General features: G+C 32.8%; 1 protein-coding gene across 2 annotated transcripts in view; it reads right to left on the bottom strand.

Annotated features, from left to right (window-relative positions):
- TASOR2 (transcription activation suppressor family member 2) overlaps nucleotides 1-27,429 on the bottom strand; it is a 102,567-nt gene that overhangs the window by 73,723 nt on the left and 1,415 nt on the right. The window lies entirely within an intron of this gene.

Here is a 27,429-nt window from a genome sequence, read left to right as displayed (position 1 = left end):
AGAAAAAGAACTGATGATGTCTGAATATAGATTGAAACATACTTTTTTTTTTTTTTAACTTTGTTTAGTCTGCTTGAACTTTTGTTTTTTACCTTCACAAGATTTGTATGGAAATGTTTTACATGACAACATACGTATAACCTATACTGAATTGCTTGCCTTTTCAATGGGAGGGAGTTGGGAGAGTAGGGAGAAAGAAGGAGAATTTGGCACTCAGAAGTTTTAAAAACAAATGTTAAAAATTGTTTTTACATGAAAATGGGGAAAAATAAATTACTAAAGTAAAAATTTTAAATACTAAATTTTAAATTAAAAAAAATTTAAACATTTTATTGTAAGATTTTTTTGCATATGAAATAAATACATTTTGCATATGAAATAAATACATTCTTTTTCTTCTTAATATAGTCAATTGCACTTACTAGTTTTCCTAAATGCTGAACCAATTCTGAATTTCTGGTATAACTCTACTCTAGTTACAGTGTATGATCTTTGTGACATACTGTTGTATTCTCATAGTTATTATTTAATTTTAAAATTTTGCAGAGAAACTGGTCTATAGATTTTTTGTTTTTAAATCTGTTTAGGCTCTTCCTGGTGTAGATATCAAATCTATATTTGTGTCATAGAAAGAATTTGGTAGGATCCCTTCTTTACTTACTTTAAAAAGTTTATACAGCACTGGAATGTCATTTAAATGTTTTAGAGAGAATTCACTTCCAAATCCAACTGGCCTTGGGTTTCTTTTTTTTCCTTTCTATGGCTCATTTGTAAGCTTATTCAATTTTTTTCCCCCAAGATAGGGTTATTTATTTCCTATTGTATGTACAATTTGTCTTTCTTTTGCTTTTTTATATTTATGAATGCATTAAGTGATATAATTTTTACCTAAGTATTGCTTTCATTACATTCTGTAAATTTTGGTAAGACTCACTGTTATCTTTCTTTTTGTTTTTTGATTTTTGCTGAAGTAGTTGGATTTAAATGACTTCCCCAGGGTCACACAGCTAGGAATTGTTAAGTGTCTGAGGGTAAATTTGAACTCAGATCCTCCTGGCTTCAGGGCTGGTGCTCTATCCATTGTGCCACCTAGCTGCCCCATTGTTATCTTTCAAGAAATTGTTTCAATAATTTTTTAATCCAACTAAGTCTATGTTTCATAGATCTTTTACTGAATGTAATTTTTATTGAATTTAATATTTATTGTTCTGCATGTTTGTGGATTTTAATACTAGTAATACATCATTAATTTTTGTGAAAATGCTGTGCATAGTTGAGAAAAGGCATAATTCTTTCTATTCCTATTCTATATTCACTGAAGGTCTATTATAAAACTCCAATTATGTTCTTTATTATTATTATTATTATTATAGTAACTTTTTATTGACAGAATCTCCAATTATGTTCTTAAACTTCTTTCTTGTTTATTTATTTTATGGTTAGATTTATCTAGATCTGAGAAGGACAAATTGAAGGCCCCATTATTATAGTTTGACTATCTACTTATGGTAATTCATTTAAATTTTCACTCAAAAATTTAGCTCTGATATCATTTGACACATATATGTTCAGAACTGATCCTAATTCATTGCCAATGGCATCTTTTAGCCAAACACAATTTCTCTGATTACCTCTTTCAATTAGATCTACTTTTTGCTTTTCATAAAAGCTTTGTATCTCTTGCTATTTACCTAATTCTAATGTTTAAGATGTTATTTTTCTTCATTATTTTTGGTACTATTTTTTTTTTTTTTTACCATTTCCATAATTTTAATTTGGGGATAGGTTTTTTTTTTTAAGTATTTTTGTACCACTTTAACCATACTGTTAATTTTCATTTCATAATTTTTTTTTATCGTTCTCACCTTTTCTCCCAATTTATCTTCTTTGTTGTTGTTTAGTCATTCAATTAGATACTAATCTTTTGTGACCTTATGAATATGAGTCCCTTCTTTCCTCCATGATTTCCCAAAATCTGTCCAAGCTCATTTTAGTTCCTTCCATGACATTAACTATCCATTTCATCTTCTACTGTCCCTTTCTCCTTTTGCCTTCAATTTTTACTGACATCAATTATTTTTTCCAATGAATCTGGTTTTCTCATTATGTAGCCAAAGAATTTAAACTTCAACATTAGAGTATTTGTTCTTCCAATGAAGAGTATTGACTGATTTGATCTTGTTTGTTATATCCAAAAAACTCTTAAAAGTCTACTCCAGTACCACAATTCAAAAGCACCAATCTTCCTCTACTGACCTTGATTTTGAAAACAAAAATTCTAAACGCTTTAGAAATCACTTTAATTTTTCGGAGTTCTTTTTGGTCTTCTGTCCAATTTGCATTTTACTTTGAATAATTGTCTTTCGTGTCTGTGCTCTTTCCAGGTTTTTCCCCCCATTGTATGTTCATTCATTTTTCCAACCTATTAATCAATTTTGGATTTTATGTTAGTGGTGGGTACTCTCAACCTATGGAGAGGTGTCCAGTCTGAGCTTCTGCCTTTTAAGTCATTCTCTTGTTTTCACACCTCAGTACAGTCCTGTAAGTTCTCAGTGCTCCCAAATTGATGTGATCTAGGTATCTGTTCACTGCACCCTCCCCTCCCCCACTCCCACCCTGTTCAGCATTCTGCATACTGAATTTGCCATAGCTTGAATTGCTGGTTTGTGTATAGCTGAATGTAGAATGCTGCTAGTCTCAGTCAAAGAAAACCCATTGGGAAATTCTGCAGGTTCCAAACAACTGAACAAGTTTCTACTTGGTTCTGGACTCCTGCCTTGGTTTTTCCTGCCTTGGTTTTTTCCATTATAGATTTATGCAGGTATATGGGGATTTCAGAGAAGACTAGCACCTCTGATGTGAGGACTTACCAAATCCTTTTCAAGCTTTGCATCCACTTTCACCCAAGATTCATCTGTGACTTCAAAAAGCTGTAGCATACACAGTAGCCACAATCTGATAAATTGTCTCAGTAGGTGGACCAAAGCAGGTTAAGGGTAGCCAACACACTTCAAACCTGTCTACTCCAGGAAGCTATCAATGCCAAACACGTGAAAACTTTCCTTGATAGAATGGACAGATGAGAATAGTTTGTTCCACCTCCCATAAAAGCAGCTAGCAGACACTGTGGAGCACTAGAACTTGGTCAGGCACTGAAATCACTAAAGTCATCCACTACAGATGGGGTTATTGCCAATCATATTGACTTTTGTCTTGCCATTGGAGTTTGATGATTCAGGAAGAGAGTGAGGTTGATTAATTTGTGCAACTGTCTCATTTAAAGTCAACATGTCACTACTCCTTTGAAACAAAAGACAACCACCAGGTTTATGTGTGGGGCTAAAAGTTAAAGCAGCCCCAACTCTGTTCCTGACCTCAGATTCAGATAACTGTTTCTGGAACTTGTTCTTACTTCCTTACCCTTCTTCATGAGTCTGCCCTGGAACTGATGACCACAAAGTCATTCCTGCTCCCAGTGCTAGTACAGGCCCAGGGATCTCTATTTGCTCCCCCCCAGCTGCTGCTACTTCTCCACACTTCTATGCTAAGCTTGGTGATCCTGGCCGGCCCTCACACTAGTGTCCTCAGACTTCTCTTTCTTACTAAGCCATTCTCATCAGGAAAACTTTTTCTTGGCTTTTGCTCTCAGATTTCAGTCGAAAACACTTTATAGGTCATTGAAGAAAAGGTTAAAATGACAAAGCAAAATTGCTAACTCCCTTTGCCATTTTCATTTTACCCCCAGAAAACCAGTCTTAAAAACCAGCTTTAATCACTCACATGTTCTTATTTGACTATCAAAGAATTGCAAGTGATCAAAGGTTGTGACAGACTGTCAAAAGCTTGAAGATTCTGAGACTGATAAATAGACTGGTTTTAATTTCAAATGCTCTTCTGCATTACCTCCTAACACAAGTATCAATTTTTGTTTTTGTTTTTGTTTTTTTTTGGGGGGGGGTATTTTAAATACAAGATGGGGTTTTTTTTTGAAGAATTTTGAGTTTTTAAAGGTATCCTTTTGTTAAATAAGCTTATTCAATCATGCTAAAAATTTATTAATGTATCTTCAAGATTTAGCTGCCAAGTTTCACCACTGCACTACTGCCTTCATAATAATTTTAACATCATAAAACTAAACTCACTTTTAAAAGGAATGTAACCCAATGCTTGCTGTTTCTTCACTATTTATTCCATTTTCATTTTCTTTCACTGCCTTATTAAATAAACCCAAACTTTTAAAGTGATTGTTCTGCTAAGAATAATGCATTTTTAAATTATCATCATCATTCAATACAGTTAAAATATGTTCTACTTCTATCACTAATCACTATTCATTTTAGCTGTTTGGAAACCTCAAAAAGCTGATGCAACTTGTACTTTCTCTTTTATCTAATTCTTATAATATTCTATAATGTGGATTCAAGCACTTCAATATTTCATCCTATTTTACAATTATTATGACCAAATTCATTATGCTCAACCAAATCTTTGTCCAAAAATAAGAGCAAGCCTCTTCTTTTTTTATACTAGCAGTGTTTCCATTTGAAGTATTGTTTCTTTTGTTGATTTTGTTAAGGGTGCTTTAAAAAAATTGATACAACTTTTAGTAACATAGTAGATAGAAGAATATCATCCTGACATGAAATGATGGACAAGTAGAGATTGATATTATGGTGATACATTAAAACCCTCAATTAACTAATATGACATTAACTAAATTTTGGCTCACAATAAATAAGACCTAGTACAATTTGTGCTAAATTATTGTACATTATTTGAACATGCATCAATTATTACTTAGCTTTGGCAGTAAAAATTATTAAAGAAATAGTACCTAAGAGGAAATGATTGGAAAAAGAAATAACTGAAAAAACAAAAACCTTACTCAACTTAATAGACTCCCTCAAAATTAGAATGGACTAAATAGAAGTTAAAGAGTCCAGAAGATAAGAAATATCAAGACAAAAAAAAAATTTTAAATAGAAGAAAATATAAATATCTCATATCAAAAACAACCGACTTAGGTGAAAGAAAATTTAATAATCATTGAACTACCTGAAATGCACAACAAGAAAAAAAGAAAAAGTCTAGATATATTTTAAGAAATCATAAAAGAAAATTATCCAGAAACATTACGAGAAGACAAAAAGAAAATATTAGTAACACTGATTATATCCTGAAACATCAAAATGAAAACTTCTCAGAAATGTCAATGTCAAAATCTAGAACTTTCAAAGAAAAGTAAAAATAAAATAAGCATTCAGAATTCACAGAAAAAAAAAAAGCATTCAGATATCCAGGAATCACAAGCATGGAATGAGATATTCCAAAAAGACAAAAAGACATAAGTCTATGACCAGGAATAACTTACCCAGCAAAACCGAGAATAATCCTACAAGGGAAGAAATGGACCATCAGTGAAAGACAGGACCTTCCAAGCACTCCTGATGAAAATAGTGGAGCTGAATTGGAATTCTGAAATACAAATATAGGAATCAAGAAAAAAATATATATGTAAATACAAGTGAACAATCAGATGGAACTTTTTTTTAAAGGGTGAATTATTTACATAGATTCTAATAGGGGTAAAGAGAAAAGATTCAAGAGTTTTTTCAGAAGACCCACATCATGAGAGATAAAGGGAGTCAAATGAGAGACAGATTAGCAGTGGCTTTGTTATGTTTGTATGACATTAACCCAAAGACAGAGGGGAGATATAAGAGAAAAATGAAAAGCAAGAATGGGAAAATCCTTTATCTCCCATAATTAAAGTACACAAGTAGAGTCCATACAAATGTGGAAAACATGTTAGAGAACAGGTATCACATGAAATTCACTTTCATTTGAACTAATCAAAACAAGGGCAGAATACAAATATACATAGTTTGGCAAAAAAAATATTCAACCAATAGGAATACAGAAGGGAAAAGGGAAGAAAGAGGTGAAGGGGGGAAATAACAGAGTAGATTTGTGACAAGATTGGACATAAGCAAAACAAACTTAACAGCTTAGATATGCAACATGGGAGGTGGAAGTAGGGAAGGGGGTTTAAAGGAAAGAAAGCATAAGAATCTACAATATAGAGAAGAGAGAAAATAAATAGAATGGGATCAAAGTGATCAACAAGATGAATAAATGTTTTCTTAGATGCTCACAACTTTGCAAATCTCTCTTAAAAAGTAAATTATACACAAGAAATAAGGTCATCTTAGCTGATTTTGTATCTAAGACATTAAGCTCTCAAAAGAGTTGTAAAACCCAATGAATGAACATGAACAGTATTACCTCACTTTGTTCTTCCTCCCACTTGCATACAATAGAACTCTACACATAAATCCCACCTCTTCCCAGAGCCTTGGAAATCTAAAATATTTGCTTAGGCTAAAAGAGCAGGATGGAAGTATTCTGGATCACAATAGTGATAAACAGGACACAGGAGTAAGATATGTGAGACTATACCAAGATCTACTTGCAAATCAGGTCATTTCCATCCCCCCCAGAAGTTACTTGGGGCAGAAATTGGGACAGATTTAGTGTGAATTGCCCATCATATGAAAGGCTGAGACAACATTAAAGTCCAACTCCCAGGCAGGCAAAGTACATTCAAAGCGAAGGAGTCAGAAAGTGAGCAAAAACGAACAATAAGGGGAGGGTTGGGAGAATCAACTGGGCAAAGATTTCAGGTAGAACAAAATTCAATTGAAGACTTTCAGCAAAAGTAGATAAACCAACAGGGAAGATATTAAAATCAGATATTTATGAACAAATACTGCAAGACAAAAGAAAAAAATTAACACTTGATAAGGATGATGAAGGCCCTGTGGATTCAAGAATAGAAGACTATTCTGCACTCACCAGAAAGCAGAGGGGAAAAAGGCATTATATATATTCTAAAGAGCAAAGGGACTCAAGATATAGTCCTAGATGACAATCTCCTCTTGACAAAAAATTGTTATTTGCCATTCCCTTGACCATCTTTAAATAAATGTCAGAATTTTATATTCAAGGGTTCTGATAAAAATTAAAGACCTCATTTCTAAAATATATAAAGAATTGACTCAAATTTATAAGAATACAAGTCATTCTAAGATGACAGGAAAAGATAATGATGAATGTTAGAGAGGATGTGGGAAAACTAGGACCCCAAACCATTGTTGGTGGAGTTGTGGACTGATCCAACCATTCTGGAGAGCAATTTGGAACTATGCCTAAAGGGCTATCAACCTGTGAATACCCTTTGATCCAGCAGTGTCACTACTGGGCCTATATCCTAGAGAGAGATCATGAAAAAGGAAAAGGGATCCAACATGTGGAAAAATGTTTGTGGCAGCCCTTTTTGTAGTGGCAAGAAACTGGAAATTGAGTGGATACCCATCAGTTAGAGAATGGCTGGATAAGTTATGGTATATAAATGTTATGGAATATTATTGTTCTATAAGAAATGATCAAAAAATAAAAAATAAAAAAAAAAAGAAATGATCAACAGGAAAATTTTAGAGAGGCCTTGAGAGACTTACATAAACTGAAGTTAAATGAAATGAGCAAAACCATATCATTATACAAAAGGCAACAGCAAGATTATGTAATGATCAACTTTGATGGGCATGGCTCTTTTCAACAATGAGATGATTCAGGATACTTCCTATGGTCTTGTGATGAAGAGAGCCACCTGCACTCAAAGAGAGACTGTGGGGAGACTGAGTATGGATCACAACATAGTACTTTCATGTTTTTTTTGTTGCTGTTTGTTTGCATTTTGTTTTCTTTCTTATTTTTTTTCTTTTTGATCTGATTTTTCTTGTGCAGCATGTTATTTGTGGAAATAAATATAGAAGAATCACACGTGTTTGAGATATATTGGATTACGTTTGAGATATATTGGATTACTTGCCATCTAGGGAAGGGAATGGGGGTAAAAGAGGGAGAAAAAAATCTGGAACACAAGGTTTTGCAGAGGTGAATGTTGAAAACTATCTTTGCATGTATTTTGAAAATAAAAAGTTATTATTAAAAAAAATAAATAAATAACCCCCTACACAGAAAAATGTATTCAAGACATTCTTAGAAAGAAAACGAGCTATGAAAAAAGTAGTTGCTTCTCAAAAACCCCAGACTATAGACATACAAAGAAAGCAAGAAAATGTACCAAACAAGGAAAACTGCAACAAGTGACAGAAACCATTGAGAAATATGTTTCTAATGCAAACACAAGATGCCAGGGGTGAAAGTAGATATCAAAAAGAAATGATGGAAAAGCAGACCTGAAACAACATGGAATAAATCTCACAGCATTCTACCACCAAAGTGAATAAATATTTTTTGTGGGACTAAATTACAAAAAAATGGGAAATGGGAAAATAAGAAAGGGAAGAAAAGGGAATATGATTTATTCTATTAAAAAAAAAAAGCCAAATTCTAACAACTGAAGGGAAAATAATTCCAACTGTTTCTCAGGGGAAAAAGAGCTACAAGAGACTGGGTTTTGAAGTTCCATTGATCAATGCTAGAAAGGGAGAAGAGAAATATTCTACAAAGGAAAATAGGGATGTTAAAATAGGAATTATTCTTAGATGCATGTTATTTGGAGAGAATATTCGGCCCTCAGGAAAAGAATAAGAATTCATGAGAGTAACTAATAAGTGTAGGAGAGCATGGAATCATGGAAGAAATTTTGGGGCAAATGGAAAAAAAGTGGGGAGGGAAAAGGCCAATAATGAATTATGTTATCACAGACAAAAAGGCAATTCTTTTCAAAGCATAATATTCTCCTTATCACATGAAGGAAGTGATATTTCTAAGACTTTGGCACAAAAGAAAAAGAGAGTAAAGGCAAGATCTACAAGAGAGTAAAAGAAAATTATGTAGAGGAAGGACCCCAAAAGAAGCTTTAGTTCCATGAGGAATATAGAGAATAAAGAAGGATTAAATAAATACAAAGGTCAGAAAAGAAAGATAATGAAAAGTATGAGGCAAAGAAATTCTTTTTTTTTTAATTTAGAAAAGGAAAAAAGCACAGAAAATGAACATTTAAAAACTAATAAACAAAACAGGCTTATAAATAATAAATAAATAAAAGAGAAAAGGGGGTTTTACTTGAGTATTTAATACTTAAAGGGAAGGGAGAAGAAGAAGAAAAACAAAGAAAAAAGAATGAATAAGCAGGTCTTCTTAGGCAGCTATCTGGTAGCAACGATAGATTTCTATGCCTAAAGTCAGGGAGATTTCAGTTCAAATCCAGCCTCAAGACACTTACTATCTGGAAAACCTCTGTCTCAATTTGTTCAACTGTAAAATTAAGATAATAACATCTACTTCACAGGGTTGTTGTGAGGATCAAATGAGATATGCCAATTTCTGCCCCATCCCCTAAACAAAATTCCAAAAATAGGGAAAGGGACAATAAAGAAAAGAGAGGTTGCAAATGAAGGGAAGAAAATCAGTGAAACTAAGACTGTCTTAAAACAAACAAAAAAAAAAAAATGAAAGAAATACTATTGTTTTTACAGAAGGGAGAACAGGGTAATGTTAATTTGCGTTTCGGGGGAACCCATTAAAAAAAATGGAAGACAATATAAACTTGTCATGACTTTAATCCAATAAAATGAAAAAGACTGATAGATCGGATAAGGAAAAAACCCTACAATACTATAATACAATACAAATAGTAATCACTTTAGGGACAACAAACAAAAATCAAAGACCAAAATGGAGAATTTAACAATGAAATCCTGAAAAATAACTGAATCAAAGAACAATCATAGAAATAATAATTACGTGAATGATAATGATGAAACAACATACCAAAATTTCTGGAATGCAGATAAAGCAGTCCTCAGGGGTAAATCATATCCCTACAAACATATATCAACAAAATAGAAAAAGAGAAGATTAATGACTGAATACATTTTAAAAATTAGAAAGTCAACAAATAAATTTAAAAGAAGCATAAAAGCTATTGGAAAATTAGAGAAATAGATAATGAAAACCAAAGACTAGAAATAATAAAAATAAAAGCTGGTTCTTTGAAAGATCAATAAAATTAATCAATTTAGCCAATCTAATTAAAAAGGCAAAAAATCAAATCAATAACAAATGAACTAGATGAAATCACAACAAAACTAAAATAAAAATAACCAGAACCTATTATTCAAAGTTACATTCTAACAAAATAGAAAACAATCAAAAAACATAAAATATGCAAACTAGAAGGCTACCAAATAGAGAACTTAAATAACCCAAACTCAGAACTAGCTATAAATGAATTTCCAAGGGGAAATTTGAGGATGGAAAGAACAAAAACCTCATGGTTCTGATGATTCACAGAATTCTATTAAAGAATAGGTACTATTCATAATAAACAAATTATTCTCAAAAATTAAGAATACAAGCATCATCAGATTTATTTTATGAGACAAATTCACAATACCTAAAACAGGGAAGGCTAAAGACAATACTATGAACTAGTATCATTAATGAACACTGATTTTAAAATTTTCAATAAAATCCTGTCAAAGAGACTACAGTAATTCAGTTAAGAAATCATTCATCATTATGACCATGTTGGATGGATTATGCTAGGGATACCAAAGAGGTTTAACAACAGGAAAATAATTAACATTAATTAAATATATTACCAACAACATCCAAAAACACATAATTCACTAGATTCCAGAAAATTCTGTGACAAAGTACAACATACATTGATAAAAACAAAACAAACAAAACTCAAATCTTATAAAAGTGTAGGCATAGAGGGAACTTTTTTTTAATATCATAAAAACCATCTATTTAAAATTGAAAACAAGAACCATATGCAAAAAAGATAACACTAGAATCTTTTCCCAATAAACAGAGAAGTAATATAAGATGCCCATTCCCTCTAATAAGATATGATGTTAGTTCTGGAAATGCTAGCAATAATACCAGGAGAAAAGAGAAAATAAAGATTTGGAAAGAGGTTCAGAGGACATTTAAAAGTATACCTATGTTTGATTTTCTTGGAAAAATCTTAAGAGGTATTGAGACAATTAGTAGTTTAAGCAAAGTTTCATTCTACAAAATAAGCTCCCCCAAAACTGACTGCATTTCTATGTAACAAACTACAAGAAGTAACTAATAATAGAAATGGAAATCACATGCAATGATTCAATTACAAAGTGCTCTTTGAAGAAATAAAGTGCTTAAATAACTGGAGATATTTAATGCTCATTGCTGAGCCAAGCCAAAATAATAAAAATTACACAATCATTAAAATTAATTTACTTTTAATACTATGCCCAATCCAATTATCAAAGGAATACTTTATAGAAATTGATAAAAATAAAATTAATTTGTAACAATATAAGCTCTAGAAAAATTATGGAAACATGAAAAGAGGTGTGGGAATAACTATATTATAAAAACAATAGTCATCAAAACCATCTGCTATTGGTTAAAACATAGGCAAATCAACTAAACAAGAGAAAATTAGAAACAATGGAATCCAACAAACCAAAAAACGTAAATTACTTAGAAAAGAACTCCCTGTTTTATTTTTTTTAACTGTTGAAAAAACAAGAAAGCAATCTGGCAGAAATTAGGCTTAGATCAACACCTTATATGGAACAATACATTCTAAACAGATACATGAATTTAATATTAAAGATTGTACTATTAAAAAATAATCATATATTTCTTACAGCTTTGGGGGGAGATGTATTTACAACAAAAGAAGAGAGGAAAATTAAAAAATAAATAGACTGATCACATGAAAAGGAAAAGCTTCTACACAAAATTATTCCATCTAGCAATCTGTTAAATGGGGTTAATACAAAGAATCTTTGTATTAAATTTGTCAGGTAAGTGTTTTGTATCATAGTTACGTAAACAATTAACAGATATAAGACCAATGACATTATATTATATATATTATATTATATTATATATAATATATTAATATATCATAATTATATTAATATATAATATATAATTATATTAATAGATTATAATATATTATATTATTTGTCAGGTAAGTGTTTTGTATCATAGTTACGTAAACAATTAACAGATATAAGACCAATGACAATATAATTGATATGTGGTCAAAGGATATGAACAGTTTTCAAAAGGAGAATTATAACCATGTGAAAGAATGATACAAATTCAAAATAACTGAAATTTCATCTCACATCCTACAAACTGGTAAAGATGACAACAGAAAAAAATAGTGAGTTCCAGAGATTTGTGGACTGACAGGTAACAAGGAGACATACTTGTGGAGTTGTGAATCAGAATAACCATTTTGAAAAGCAATTTAGAATTACTCAAATAAAGTGGCTAACTGTCCTTACTCAAAAACCTTAAGTGATATTGCTGAGCTTATATCCTAAGGAGACCATTAATATGAAGAAAATCCCTATAAACACTAAAAAATTGATAGGAACTTTTTTTGGTGACAGCAAAGAATTGGAAACAAAATAAATGTCTGCCAACAGGGTTTGACTAAACAAATTATGGTCCAAGAATATAAAGGAATATTTATGTTGTAAGAAATAATAAATGTGATGAATATAGAGAAATATGAAAAGATCTATATAAACTGATGCAGATTGAAGTAAGCAAAGTCAAGAAAATATAATTATTACAACAATATAAAGAGAAAGAAACATGAAAGCCAAAAGTGAATGGTGAAAAATTATTAATATCAAGTATGTCCTTAAAGAAAAAATGAGAAAACACATTCACCTCACCCTTTTGCAGATATGAAAAGCCCACAAAGTGTTGTACATTGCAACTTTTTTCAGAGTTTTTTGATATACTAATCAGTTATATTTTTTTCCCCTTTTTCTGGGATGGTGGTCTTCAAAAATATGACTTGTATACTTCTGTAGAAGGGAGAAGGGGGATATGGGAGAACCATGGTGATAGAAAAACAAAATACATAAATAAAACTTTTTAAAATAAAAAAAGAATAGAATGGAGGGAAATAAATTATAACTGAATGAGGATAGAATAAACTCATAAAAAAAGGAAAAGAGATCAGAACAATTAATTTATAAAAAACATTTGAAACAAAGACTTATACTAAGTTAAAATAAGATATTAGAGGAAAATCTATGATGTTTGTTAGTTACTTTTTAAAAGCAGGAGTAGCCCTTATAGTTGAAGACAAGGAAACATCCAAAAATATTAAAATATATAAACAGAAAACTACATTTTTGCAGGAAGGTATGAAAGACAATGAATTAACATCATTATTTATAATGCATCAAATGGCCTAGAATCTTTTTTCCCCCTGAGGCAATTGGGGTTAAGTGATTTGCCCAGGGTCACACAGCTAGGAAGTGTTAAGTGTCTGAAGCCAAATTGAACTCAAGTCCTCCTGACTTCAGGGCTGGTTTTTTAGCCACTGCACCACCTAGCTGTCCCTAGTACACCTTAAAACTTAAAAAATAAAAGGGATTAATAAGACAGTAAAATTATAATAGTGGGAAATGTCAATATACCCTTCTCAGGATTAGAAAAAAACAAAAAAAAAAAAAAAAAAAGAAAAGAAAAGAAACAAGTTCAAAACAAAGAATGAGAACTAGAATAAAAATTTTTATAAATAAAAAAACAAATAATTCTTGCATACATATTTTTCCATCAGTTCAAGTCTGCATTCATCTTCCATTTAGGTAGGCCCTTCCTTCTTTCCTTAGCCTATCTTGGATCTAACATAACCAATCCGTAGCCTTGATGTGTTCCCATTATTTGAAGCTTTCAATTCTACTTGGGAGAAAATAAAACTGAGCTGATGAGGCTCACTACAAATTTGTTACATAATCTCAAACTGGACCCTCAATGAGTTAAATTCATCTTTTGATGTTTCCCTAATTAATTATTCTATTTACCAAAGTGGCTCTTCCAAACTTTTTAAATCCCTCTTCAAACTTCCCAGGGCTCTCTCTACCTAATCACTTAACAGAGGACTTATTTGAGTGAAAAAATTGAAGCCATTCAAAAAGAATTCTCTCTTCTCTCCTCCTCTGATATACTCCCATAGAGTGCCTTCTGCCACTATCTCCCCCTTCACTCCTGACTCACATGAAGAAATGGTTCAAAAAAGCTCTCTAACTGAATAAATGATCCCTTTCCATTCCAAATTTTCCTCTCTTCCTTCTCCCTCTCTCCTGGACAGCAAGTAATCCAATATAGGTTAAACATGTGCAATTCTTCTAAACATATTTCTATATTTATCATGCTGCACAAGAAAAATCAAATCAAAAAGGAAAAAAAAACCAAGCAAACAACAACAGTAAGTTTCCTTGCCTAGCAGTAACCTGAAGCACCTGGTCTCTCTAACTTTTTCCTATAAATTTACCATCTTGCTCCCGGTTCTTTGCCAAATTCTTTTGGAACTTAGCCCACTTTAACTGGTGTTAAAATAACAAACTTTGTCCCTTGACTTGGAGATGGGTGAGTCTGCAAATTCTTTTGAGACACCTCATGACATCAGTTTGGAACCCCAAACTTTTTGGGGTCTCCTTTGAACCACAACAGGAAGAGACAGTCATGGCAGCAGAGACAACTAGGTGATAGAGAGGATAGAGAGCTGGCTGGAAGAAGCCATCCTCAACTGAGCATTCTCTTCTATACCCCTTTATATCCAATTTAATGCCAAGTCCTTTCAATTATACCTTCAAAACACTCTTGTATAAATTAAAAAGAGAAACATATTTTAGGACGCAGCCACTTTTTTTTTTTTTAAATTAAGAGTGAGACAAGTGCAAAATTTTTGTAGCAGCTCTTTCTGAAATGGCAAGGAACTGGAAAATTGAGTGAGGGAATGGCTAAATAAGTTCTGGTATATAAATGTAATGGGATAATATTATTGTTTTTTAAAGAAATGATGAGCAGGCTGATTTCAAAAAGCCTGTACTTACATGAACTGATGCTAAGTAAGCAGCACCAAGAACACTGTACATAAGAACATTAATATTATGTGATAATCAGGTGTGATGGATGTGGCTATTTTCAACAAAAGTTCCAAAAGACTTGGGATGCAAAGTGCCATCTGGATCCAAAGAAACTATGAAAACTGAATGTGGATCAAGACATGGTTATTTTTTCACCTTTTGTTATTATTTGTTGCTTGGTTGTTGTTTTTTTCTCTTATTTTTTCCCCCTTTTGATCAGATTTTTCTTGTGCAGCACAACAAATATGTTAATATGTTTAGAGGAACTGCACATGCTTAACTCTTATTGGATTGCCTGCTGTCTTGGGGAGGAAAAAGGGAGGAAAAATTGGAACACAAGGTTTTGAATATTGAAAACTATCTTTGCATGTATTTGGGAAAAGTAATAATATACTATTAAAAAAAATAAGAGTGGGGTGGGGGAAAAGGGGAATAGGAAACACCAATGGGGGAGGAAAAAAAGGACACTGAGTTTTAAGTTTAAAAAAATTTCATATAAGAATCCCTTTTTATATTCTTACTGGATTTATATTGATTTAGAAAAGAACAAATTATATCATTATTTATGTTGTATTTTTATTTTGTTAAACATGTCCCAATTATGTTGTAATCTGATGGTAGCAGTTATCATCTGACACCTCTGCTCTGTATTAATAGGGAACTTGAGGGAGTAGTTAAAAGGTATGTTCTAGAAGAAGATCCAGTAGAGGAGATAAGAGAAGGACCGATCAGAAAGATAGGGGAATCAGGAGAGAATCATGTCCCAAAAACCACAGAAAAGAAATGATCAAGAACAGTGTCAAGGACTACAAAGAGAACAAGGAGAATGAAAGTTGAGAAAGGGCCATTGGATTTGTCAACTTATTTGCAAAAATCTGCCTATTCCATGATAACTTCTGCAGACTATTTTTATTTACTTGTCATCAAAAGTCAAGAATCACCACCAAGTAGTCCTTTCAATAGTCAAGTGTTTCTAAAACTTGTATGTGGAGATGGGCAAAGAGAAAAGATGGAGTTTTTACTCATGTGTATGTGGATATTTATAAAAATATACCTACATATATTTTTAAGACATATATATATATATATATATATATATATATATACACACACACACACAAGTTTATATTCTTTTAAGAATTATATATTCGCAACTGGGACTAATATAAAAATATACTTTACATAACAGCACATGTGTAAACTAGATCAAACTGACTACCTTCAGAAGAAGAGAGAGAGGGGAAGGAGGAAAGTAGTCAGGGAGAGAAAAACTTTGGAACTCAAAATCTTGCAAAAATGAATACTATAATTTTTTGTCATGTATCTGTGAGGAGAAAATAAGATACTATTACATAGAAAAAAATTTTTAAAGTATCTACTATGTTCCAGGCAATGTGCTAAAAACAACAATGTCTGATAAATTGTTTGTCTTGAGAAAAAAAGAATTCTATACATAACGATTGAATGTGTTTATGTACTAAATATAAATCATATTACAGATCTTAAATATGTGTAGGCATTGTATGTATGCATATATATATATATATATTTTAAAAGAATGTAAATTCTTATTATATTAGCAATATACTAAGGGCCATTCAGTTTGAAGAAAGGTAGGTTTAATGAATTTTGGAAAAAGAAATACTTGACACTGAAACAATGTTGCTGTGGGTAGAAGATTTCAATTCTTTGAATCTTTTCTAAAGCTTTTTGCTTTAGTTAACAAGATTTAACAAAATTTTAAATGTCCTTAAAAAAACAACTCAACAAACAAACAAACAAACAACAACAACAACAAAACTATTTAAGGGCAGAGACTGTCTTTGTTTTAGCTTGTATATATATTCCCAGTCCCAACATAGTATCTGGCACATATTAATAAATGCCTGTTAACTTGGAAGAAAAAAAAATATATTAGGTCATATGGGACTCAAGCTCAGGATAGTCCAAGACTATTTATTCCATAATATCTGTTCCTGGGAATAATTTGCATATAAGAATTAACGAACTCGCCAAATAAGAGATGCAGACAGAAACCCCAAAACAGAGCTCGGGAACTGAGTCACAGATAGAACATATTAGGGATCAGCAATGGAGACTGAGAAGGGGCAGTTTGATTGGTAGAAGTGTTCTGCTGTAATGAGGTGTTACAGGTTAATATTCGATGACATAAAATTTTTCGTGGGATGAAGAAAATATGGGAGGTAGGCACTAGCATAATCAACAAGAAGGAAGAATTATCCTGCAGGTACGTAGATAACAGACACCAAAACCTGAACTGAGTAATAAGGGGGATAAAGTGAACCGGAGAAAACAGTGCAGGTGGAGACCAAAAGTGACATTGGAGAGCCAAAACCATTCTGACAATCTCTAGGGAATCAGCAAAGGTACCACCAAAAAGACCTGGGGTAGATAGTGTCATCAGGGAGGAGCAAAGTCTCAGTGAGAACCACAAAATGGAAGAAGTATAAGAGCAAGAAGTATAAAATGAATCAATAGTTTAACATTGGGCTGAAGGCTCCAGGGTGTCAGGCAGGACACTGGTCAAGTCAGACTGAAGTAAAAAAGAGGTGAAGGAGCAGATAACGAGATGGAGAGAGGGATTTATTCTTAAGTCTGGGATACACGAATCCTGAGAGGAGAAGAGTACGAGGGTGACAGACTGCCACCCTTTGAGCAGCAGCAGATGGAGAGGTGGGGTTTCCCCGCAGGGACTTTTGGTGTCCATGCCCATAATAGCAACAGGCCGGTACTGGCACCATGACAAGACACAGGCCCTCATCATCAAGAGCTGTAGGAGTCTTCCAAGCAAGTGATGCCAACCCAGAGAGAGGTGAGTGTGGCCTCAGTGTCAGGATGAGGCAGCTCTAAAATTCTCTAACTTTTGGCAGAAGGACAGGTGTATCCATGAAAGTCATAAAATGATAATATGTATAAAGTATATTTCTGCCAAACATGAACTGCATGTTCTAGACTACTCTGCTAGAAAAAAATTAGAATTATTTTTAAATGGTGTAAATTGTTTCATCTATTTCCCCATTTTTAACATGGGGATACTTTTAAAAAAAAATTTGGTTCTTTAAAAATATTAAAAATTTTATAATATCATGCCTCTTTCCCAGTCCCTCTCCCCACAGAATCCTATAACAGTTAAGAGCAAAACAAATTGACACAATGATCATGCTATATTAGCCTATATTACCTCACTTCAGACATATCTCCTCTCCTCATATTTAGAGGAAGATGTTTTTCATCAGTATTCTGCAATTTTTAATGCACTAATATGAGTTTTATTAGAGTGGCTTTTCTTCATACTATATAGTAATCATATAATCTTGTTTTCTTGGTCTTTGCACACTCTCTCCACAGAAGTACTCCCAATTCTGCCTCTGATAGATAGGTTTGAACAATTCAGTTGTCTTCCCAAGGACTCAAGTTTCATCATCAATAAAATGAGAGGGTTAAAGGGTATTTGAGATCTCTTCCAATTACACTTCAATGACTAACAATACTAAATTTCCTCTCTATTCTTTATTTTCAGGTTTTTGGGGGGTTTTTTTAGGGCAAAGTAATATTCCTTTATATAAGTTTTTTCAGTCATTCTCAATTGATGAATATACTTTGTTTCTAGTTTCTTGCTATTTTCACAGAGATAGATAGATATGGGATCTTTTCTTCTGTCTCTAATTTTACCCCTGACCCTTCTCACTTAAGTGTAAACAGACATCAAATGGCATTGGCAAGTCAAAAAGCTATAAACAATTTAGTCGTTTTTCTATCATGCTTTTCAGAATGTTTCAACCAACTTACATCTTCACCAATATGTTGGTATGCTTCTCCTCCCACAATCTCTCTGCTGCTGACTATTTACATCTTTTATTATCTCTGCCACTTGATTTGTGAAGTGAAACCTGATTTGTATTCATTTGCATCTCTCTTACTATATATTATAGCATTTTTCCATATGATCACTGATCATTTGAAACTCATGTGGAAATTTATTGTTTTGGTTTCTTTTTTTTTTTAATATCCTTTGACCACTTACCAACTAGAAACATTCATGGTCTTATATTATTCTTTCATGTTTTAATAATTCCCTATGTCTTAAATATCAAGTATTTATCAAAGATACCTGATAAAAAAATCTCTGCCCATTGTTCCTCCTCCTACATTCAATTTGTTCAGGAAAATGTTTTTGTTTTATGTAGTAAAAATCTATTTTTGTCTTTTGTGACCTCTATTTCATATGTGATTAGTTTTCCCCAAATCATAAATCTAAAAAAATCCTTCCTTCCATCCTCCTCTAGTTTTTATATGATGTAGTCATTTTCATAAAGTTTACTTATACATCTGGACCTTATTTTAGTTATTGCTTTACGTAAGTAGACCATTCTGTAGACTATATCGCAATTTTTATGTCATGTGTATGGAGAGAAAAGGCTAGCCATATGGTTCAAGTATATATGGGGGATGGGACATGGGCCAGAGTCGAGAGGGAAACAACATTTGGGGAGGGGGACTGGATATGGACACAAATAGGAGAGGGTACATGACTCCCAGGGGTGAAGAAAGAGGTGAAGGATAGTGGGATCCAGTTGTGGCAGCTGTGGGTGGTGGTTTTTCTTCTCTTCCTTTCCTCTAGAAGAGGGTGGGTTTTTTTAAGGGGGGGGGGGCACACAGTACTACACAATAAAGTCCATACAAGTATTTTTAGGAAATCACATTTCTTTCACAATACTTTATATAAAGCCAAATTTTCAGAATGCAAATTTACATAAAGCAAGAAGTGTCTGCCTACAGTACAATGTATTTGTCTAAGCCTTGTTGAATTGTTTCAATCAGTCCATTTGGGGTTTTCTTAGCAGATAACTGGAATGGTCTGCCATTTCCTTCTCTAGTTCACTTATGGTGAACTAAAGCAACAAACAAGGTTATGTAATTTGCCCAGAATAAGTAAAAATTGGTGAAATGAAAAATAAAACAATTCTGAGATTCTACATTATATCCAGCATGTTAACGATAATGACAAAAGAGAAAATTACCAAATGCTAGCAAGGATATGATTTTTTTTTAAAAGGTACACTGATGCAATTTGTAGAGCTGGGAATTAGTACAGATATTTCAAAAAGCAATTTGGAAGAGAGCCTCTATACATATATAGTAGTTCTTTTAAAAGAAGCTAAGAACTGCAAATGGGGGTTGGGGGAGGGCACCAGGAGACAGTTCTTTATTGGGAAGTAGCTACAAAACTTTATGGTATAAAAATAGTATGGGGCAGCTAGGTGGTGCAGTGGATAGAGGACCAGCCCTGAAGTCAGGAAGATCTGATTTCTAATCTGACCTCAGACACTTTAACTGTGTGGTGTGACTCTGGGTAAGTCATTTAACCCCAATTGTCCCAGCAAAAAATAATTAATTATTAGAAACAATAGAATGCTATTTCACCATGAGAAATGAGCAAATGGACAAATTTCAAGGAAATTAGGAAAGCTTGGTGCAGAATAAAGTGAACAGAACAATTTATACAAGCACTACAAAATTATAAAGAAAATTAAGACTGATTAATGCAGTGACAAACCATGATTCCAGATGATGAAAAATAAAGCATGGTACACAGTCATCCTACTAGAGATGACAGATTTAATATGCAAAATAAGACAAACTTTTTTGGACAAGGCCAATGTGGAAATTTATATTATTTTATTATGCTTATCTGTTGTGAGTTTTCTTTCTTTCTTTTTTTAAACTGAATTCATTATCTTTCTCCCTTAAACTCACTGAACATCCTTATTTCCATAGAGGGTACAACTACACTCCCAATCCTCCAAGATCACAACCTAGGTCTCAAAGACTCCGCAGTCTCTCTTCCCCAAAGATAGGAAACAAGTACTTCATTATGCAATTTTCTGAACAGATCAAAAAGGAAAAATTTTAAAAGCTGGATGGCAATGGTTTGTGTGGGTAGAATCTTTTAAATCTTTCAAGACTCAGATCAAGCATAATAATCTGGAGGAAGCTCCTTACAGATGCGGCTAACCACTACCCTAACTATTAAGTCTTTAACAGTTTGACAGATATTTTACATTTATTCTACATACATCTACATATGAATATGTCGATTAACATTTAGTTAAGTGCTTATAAGGATTACAAAAAGCCAGGGTGTAAAGTGTAAGGAATACAAATATAAAGGCAGTCCCTGGCCTAAAGGATCATATTAATGAGAAAGACTACACATAAAAGGAAACAGAAAAGGAAATGACTCAAATATATTTGGGGGGAGAGGGAGAGACCAAGGCTGAAGCACTTCGAAGGAGGCAGTCTGGAATGGAAAGAGAAAAGACTGAAGGTGTCCTCTTCTAAGAGGACTAAGAGAGAAAGCTATCAAGTAAGAAAAAGTTGGGGCGCAGCAGAGTAAGTCTGGAAGGGAGGCTGGACATATAGGCATATTTGTCACCCAAATGGATGCAATACAATGCCAGGCACACAGTAGGTGCTTAATAAATATGTGGTCACTGGAACAGATTTAACATCAAATCGGTAAAGCAATCCCAACCAAAAGACTATGCTATAATCTGGATCTAAACAAATACTGGGAGACTTCTAGGGGGGAAGAAGGGAGAGGAAGGGAGGCAAAGATTTTAGGTTGAGGACAAGAGAAGATTTTCTGCCTTATCCAACCTCCAGTTTGTGCAGAAAATCTTCTCTGAGTGCAAGGAAAAAATGCTTGGATAACTCCAATTCCAGTAAAACTTTCCCAGCTATGACAGTGGAGGAGTAAAGGAGAGAAAGTGCAAGTATCCCAGGCTCAAGTACTCCAGTCAAAACCACCACACCTACTTTAAGTGCCCCAGACTTCAAGATTGCCTGAGAGCACAAGTTAAAACGGTATTAAGAGCCAGGATTTTTAATTGTACCCTAAACTAAGGGATTAGAGGGAGGTCAGTAAATCTCTACTCCTACCTAAAATCCTGCACTAAGGGACAGGAGTAATGGTAATTCCAACAGTTATATATGCAAGATAAATCCCAAAATAATAAATAGTATTTTAATCAACTGTTCCAAAACAACAAACTATTGTCATAACAAAAAAACTCCTAATAAAATGAAAAACTAAGATTACAAGAATCCTTAGATATAATTCCAAAAGGAAAAAAAAAAATCTGCAATACTTAATAAATAGGAAGCCTTTCGCCCCTCAAAAAAGAATTGGCTACAAGTTCTCAAGAGTGATAGGAAGAAATGAAAAACAAATACTAACAAGAGTTAAAGAATGAAATTAAAAGCTCTTAAGAAAGACAGTAAGCAACTAACAAACTGGAACATTTTACCCAAGTGAAGGAAACCCTGAAAAAAAGATGGTGTCACAAAAACACAAAAATTTAATGACACAAAAAATAGAAGTCAAAAGAATGAAAAATTGTATTACATGAAGTGAATTTTTTATATATTTTTATTTATTGAGCTCTCTGAAAACTATGCCAAAACCAAATCACCTGATAAACCTTTTAAAAAAAGACTGAAATTGGAGGACAAAATGAAAATAGAAGGGCTCTTTAAATTACTATCTGGAAAAAACTCACCAATTTAATCATTCAGAAATTTGATCAGCAAATTCCAGATCTTTCAGATCAAAGTGATAAGACTGCATCCAAGCAAGTATCAAGTATCAAAGCACCACTTTCAGAATCACAAAATATTATGCAACAAATAAGGAAAGGAAAATTTAGAATAGCACATCAAAATGCAAAGTAATGTACAACTAAAAATGACATCCTGCAAAACTGAATAAAATCCTAGAAAAGATCAAACTTTAATAGAATCAATCATTTGCAAGCCATCAGTTGAGAAAAAAAGAACAAGTTGGAATTTTTTTAAACAAAAGGGAATGAAACTACAAAGATAAACAATTTAAAGTAATTTAAATGAATTAAATAATAAAGTGCTTACTTATAATCTGAGAAAACAATCATTCTTTCAGAGTGCAACCATCTTATCTTTATGAATAAAACAGGGAAAAAACCTTAGAGCTTAAGTATATGTGTATGTTTTAAAGAAAGGAGAGGGTTATCAACTGGAGAATGCCTGAATAAGTTATAGTACATGAATGTAATGGAATACTGTTGTTCTATGAGAAAAGATGAGCAGGATGACTTCAGAAAGGCCTGAAAAAACAGATGAACTCCTGCTGAGTAAAGTGAGTAGAACCAACACTGTCACACTAATAGCAAGATTAAGTGACAATCAACTACGACTAGACTTGGCTCTTCTTAGCAATAGTGAGCCAAGACAATTCCAATAGACTTGGTATAGAAATTGCCTTTCACATGCAGAGAGAATTATGGAGGTGAATGTGGACAGAAGCATACTATTTTCACCTTTTTGTTTGTTTTTCTCATGATTTTCTCCTTTTGTTCAGATTTTTCTTTTACGGCATGACTACTATGGAAATATGTTTAAAATGACTACATGTACTTACTGTGTCAGGAAGAAGGAAGAGGGGGAAAAAAAACTGGAACTCAAAATCTTACAAAAATGAATGTTGAAATCTATCTTTATATGTAACTGGAAAAATGAAATATTAATATATATATATATATATTTTTAAAAGAAGAGGGGTAGAGGCAAACATTAAATACTGTAAATGGAATGGAAGAGGGTAGAACATCATTATTTCTCATAATTTGGGTACAACTGGGAAGATTTTACAAATGTAAAGGTATGAAGAGCAGATACCTCGTGAACCTGAGACTTGCAAGGAAAGGTTGAGGGGGGGAAAGAGTAATGCATAGAAATACAAAAATAAGAAATTAGGCAAGAACAAATTAAGAAAACAAAGTAAAATCTCTTTTTTTAAAAGAAGGTTAAGGGGCAGTAGATAGAGCACCAGCCCTGAAGTCAGGAGGACCTGAGTTCAAATGTGATCTCAGACACAACACTTTCTGGCTGTGTGACCCTAGGCAAGTCACTTAACCCCAATTGTCTCAGCAAAAAAGAGAGAGAAAGAGAGAGAGAGAGAGAGCGTGAGAGCACGAGAGCGCCAGAGAGGGTTGAGTTGATGGAGGAAATAATTCCAAAGGTCTTGATTTGTTGAATATATTATAATGAATATTATTTCATATATTGTTTGAGTAAGAAAACAAATGAGATCCATTCCAATCCCTAAATTCTGTGATTCTATGAAAATAAATCAACTATGAATTAATACTAATGAAGACTTAAAAGAATAGAGACAAAAGCTAAAACCTAGTAATCTGGAATAGGGAAAGAGGAAATGGTTGAAATCCAACAATTCAAATTACATATTGTTCATCTTAATCCTAATCAGTTTCGTTGCCCTTTTGAAAAGATAGGGATGAGGACAAAGAGATTGTATTATTAAGATGGAAGAAAAAACAAATCTATCAAATCAAGAATGTGAATGATATAAATTCATCATTCAATATACCAGAAGAAATTAAGAGAATGAATCAGAAAGGATTAAAAAAAAAAAAAACTAAATAATTTATCTACAAGAAATATACCACATATATAAAGATTCAACAGACACAGTTAAAAATGAGGGGATGGATAGATTCCTAAATTGGGGTATACAAATCTATATTCCCCAGAGATTCTGTGAGAAGCCTATCAAGGTGGTGAAACAGTATATGGCAAATAACTATGTCATCTTACTGATAAAAAAAAAAAATCAAACACATAAATCACTATCAGAAGGATTCCCTTTTTTTGAAAAGGCTCTGGAAAATTTAGAAAGTTTTTTGGCAGAAATCAGGCTTAGAGCAATTAAATATCATATCACATATCACAATAAGCTCAAAATAGACATATGCAAACAACTGATTATAAAAGAACACACTATTAGGTTTTTTTGGGGGGGGTAGAAAATTATATCTTTTACAATTATGGCTAAGAAAATTTTTAAACAAAAAAAAAAACACATCAAAGAAGATGAAACAGATAGCTACGTAAAATTATTAAAACTTTTGCAGCTATAAAGACAGAATGGTAGTGAGAAAAACTATTTACATCAGGAAAGTGATATCCAAAAGACAAAAGCAACTGATGCAAATATGTAACATCAAGAGTTAATTCTCAATGTACAAGAGGTCAAAGAATATGACAAAGTTTTTAGACCTCCCAAAATACAAATTATAAATTACATAAAAAGATATTCTAAATCTCTAATAGTAAATGCAAATTAACAAGTGAGGCTTTACCTCACACCATACAAATTGGCAAAGAGAAAACATGGTAGGAACAGTATGCATTGGAGAGGGCTGTAAAAAAAGGCATACTGATTCACTGTTGCTGGAACAGTGAAATGGTCTGATCATTCAGGATTTCAGTTTTGAATATATACAATAAAAGTAAATAAATTAAAATTCTTCAAGTGAGGAATCCCATTACAGGGTATAATATATACCCCAACAAAGTTAAAGTTAGAAACAAAAGTCCAGTATTTATCAAAATATTCATATATTCTTTTGGGAAGCATACTACTGGAAAAAGTAGCAGTTGCCCATCAACTGTGAACTATATGAGAAAATACTGACATATGGATGAAATGTAATATGGCTGTGCAATAAGAAATGATGAATATATGGAATTCAGAGAAACATGGGAAGATCTGGAGGAACTGATGCAGAGTATAACAAGAAGAGCTATGAAGACCAGACAACATTGACTACAACAATGTCAATGAAAAGGTCAGCAATATAAATTAAAAGAAAATCAAACTCTGAATAAAGGAAAACTCAATGATGGTTCCAGAGAACAGATAACAAAACATACCTCTTCCCTCTTGGCAGAGAGGTGGGGGACTACTACAACAGTATATTGTATAGACTGTCAGATGTAGTCACAGTATTGGATGTTTTTGCATATTTGTTCTTTCTTTTTTCACAAGGGAGAGTTCAATCTGGAGGAGGGAGTTGAAATAACTCTGATGTAAAGACAAAAGGCATTAATAAGATGGCATTTTTAATTAAAATAAAAGACTTAATGAAGTGAATTGTCAAGTATGTGTCCAATACTTGTCAATTATTTGCTTGAACAATATTTGCTCAATAAACAGAATGTCAAATAGGACGGGTACTAGAAATGTTATTGTTGATACCAATCCTTTAATCTGAAAATCATCAAAGGTTTACCAGGCTTACACTCATGCATAATGCAAATTATCAAAACGTTAATTTTAGTTAACAATAATAGCTAGTTTTTATACAGTACTTTAAAGTCAAAAGCACTGTACATATCTCATTTGATAAATGCATTATAATAAACTCTTACTACTCACATATAGCAAATCTTAAAATTTTTGACTCATAACAACCTAAGAGATAATACAATTATTGTTACATCCATATACAGATAAAGAAACGGATTAGGAGAGCTAAGTGATTTTCTCAGGATCATATAGCCTAATAAAAACTTGAGTCAACTGGAATACAGGTTCCTGCAGCCCAAATTCAAGCTGGCCTAAAGTCATAGTTTGGGCAAACCATATGTTAAGTAAGCCTGTATTAAGATAGGATACCATAGGGGCAGTTAGGTGGCCCAGTGGATAAAGCACCAGTCCTGAAGTCAGGAGGACCTGAGTTCAAATCTGCCCTCAGACACTTAACACTTCCCAACTGTGTGACCCTGGGCAAGTCACTTAAGCGCAATTGCCTCACCCCCCCCCCAAAAAAAAAAAAATGTATGATACTGCAGAGTGAGGGTACCCCCAAGGAAAGGGAAGCAGGGAGAGAAATGACCTGACTCTTGAGTTTACTCTGGAAAATTTACATAAAAAAGTGTTTGTACATAGCAAAAAGATGGTAGCCAAATGATTTTTTAAAATTAGCAATGTTTAGCCAATGTGGAATATCTATAAAATAAAACACATATGCATATTATTTTGTATTAATAAAGGACTCTCCCTCTAATCCTTTTAGAAAATTGTTTAATAAGATGAAGCGCTTTCACTATCTCCAATTAAAAAACCATAAATTGTCAATTCCAAAAAATCTTGACTCTACATAAACTGCAAAAAATCAAACTAAAATATACACGACTGTTTAAGCTCAATGATAGGAATGATCACAAAGTATTTCTTGCCATATTTATATAATGCAAATTATCTCGAATTGTAGACAGTTGATTATAAAAATGTCTCTCATTTACTTATGAAATTAAAAGGAAGCTATCTCTTTCACACAGGTTCACAGGGCAAAAATGTGTTCATTTGACTTTAAACTCCAAGTACCACTCCTATCTGACTGTGGTGCTTAAAAGACAGCCGGATGGCACTTTACGGTGGGTCTGGAATTGGTAAGACCCGAGTTCAAATTCCGATTTAGACCTTTACTGGATAAATTACCCTAGACAAAGCTATTTAACCTCCATCAGTATCAGTTTCCAAACCTGTAAAATGAGTGTAACCTCAACTGTAAAACAGTATGTACCTCACAAAGTTGTTATGAGATTCAAATTAGTTAATATTTAATAA

This window comes from Sarcophilus harrisii, chromosome 5 (assembly GCF_902635505.1).
Source record: "Sarcophilus harrisii chromosome 5, mSarHar1.11, whole genome shotgun sequence".
NCBI lineage: Eukaryota > Metazoa > Chordata > Mammalia > Dasyuromorphia > Dasyuridae > Sarcophilus > Sarcophilus harrisii.
The sequence above is the reverse complement of the archived record's forward strand: the minus strand, read 5'-3'. Positions and strand labels throughout refer to the sequence as shown.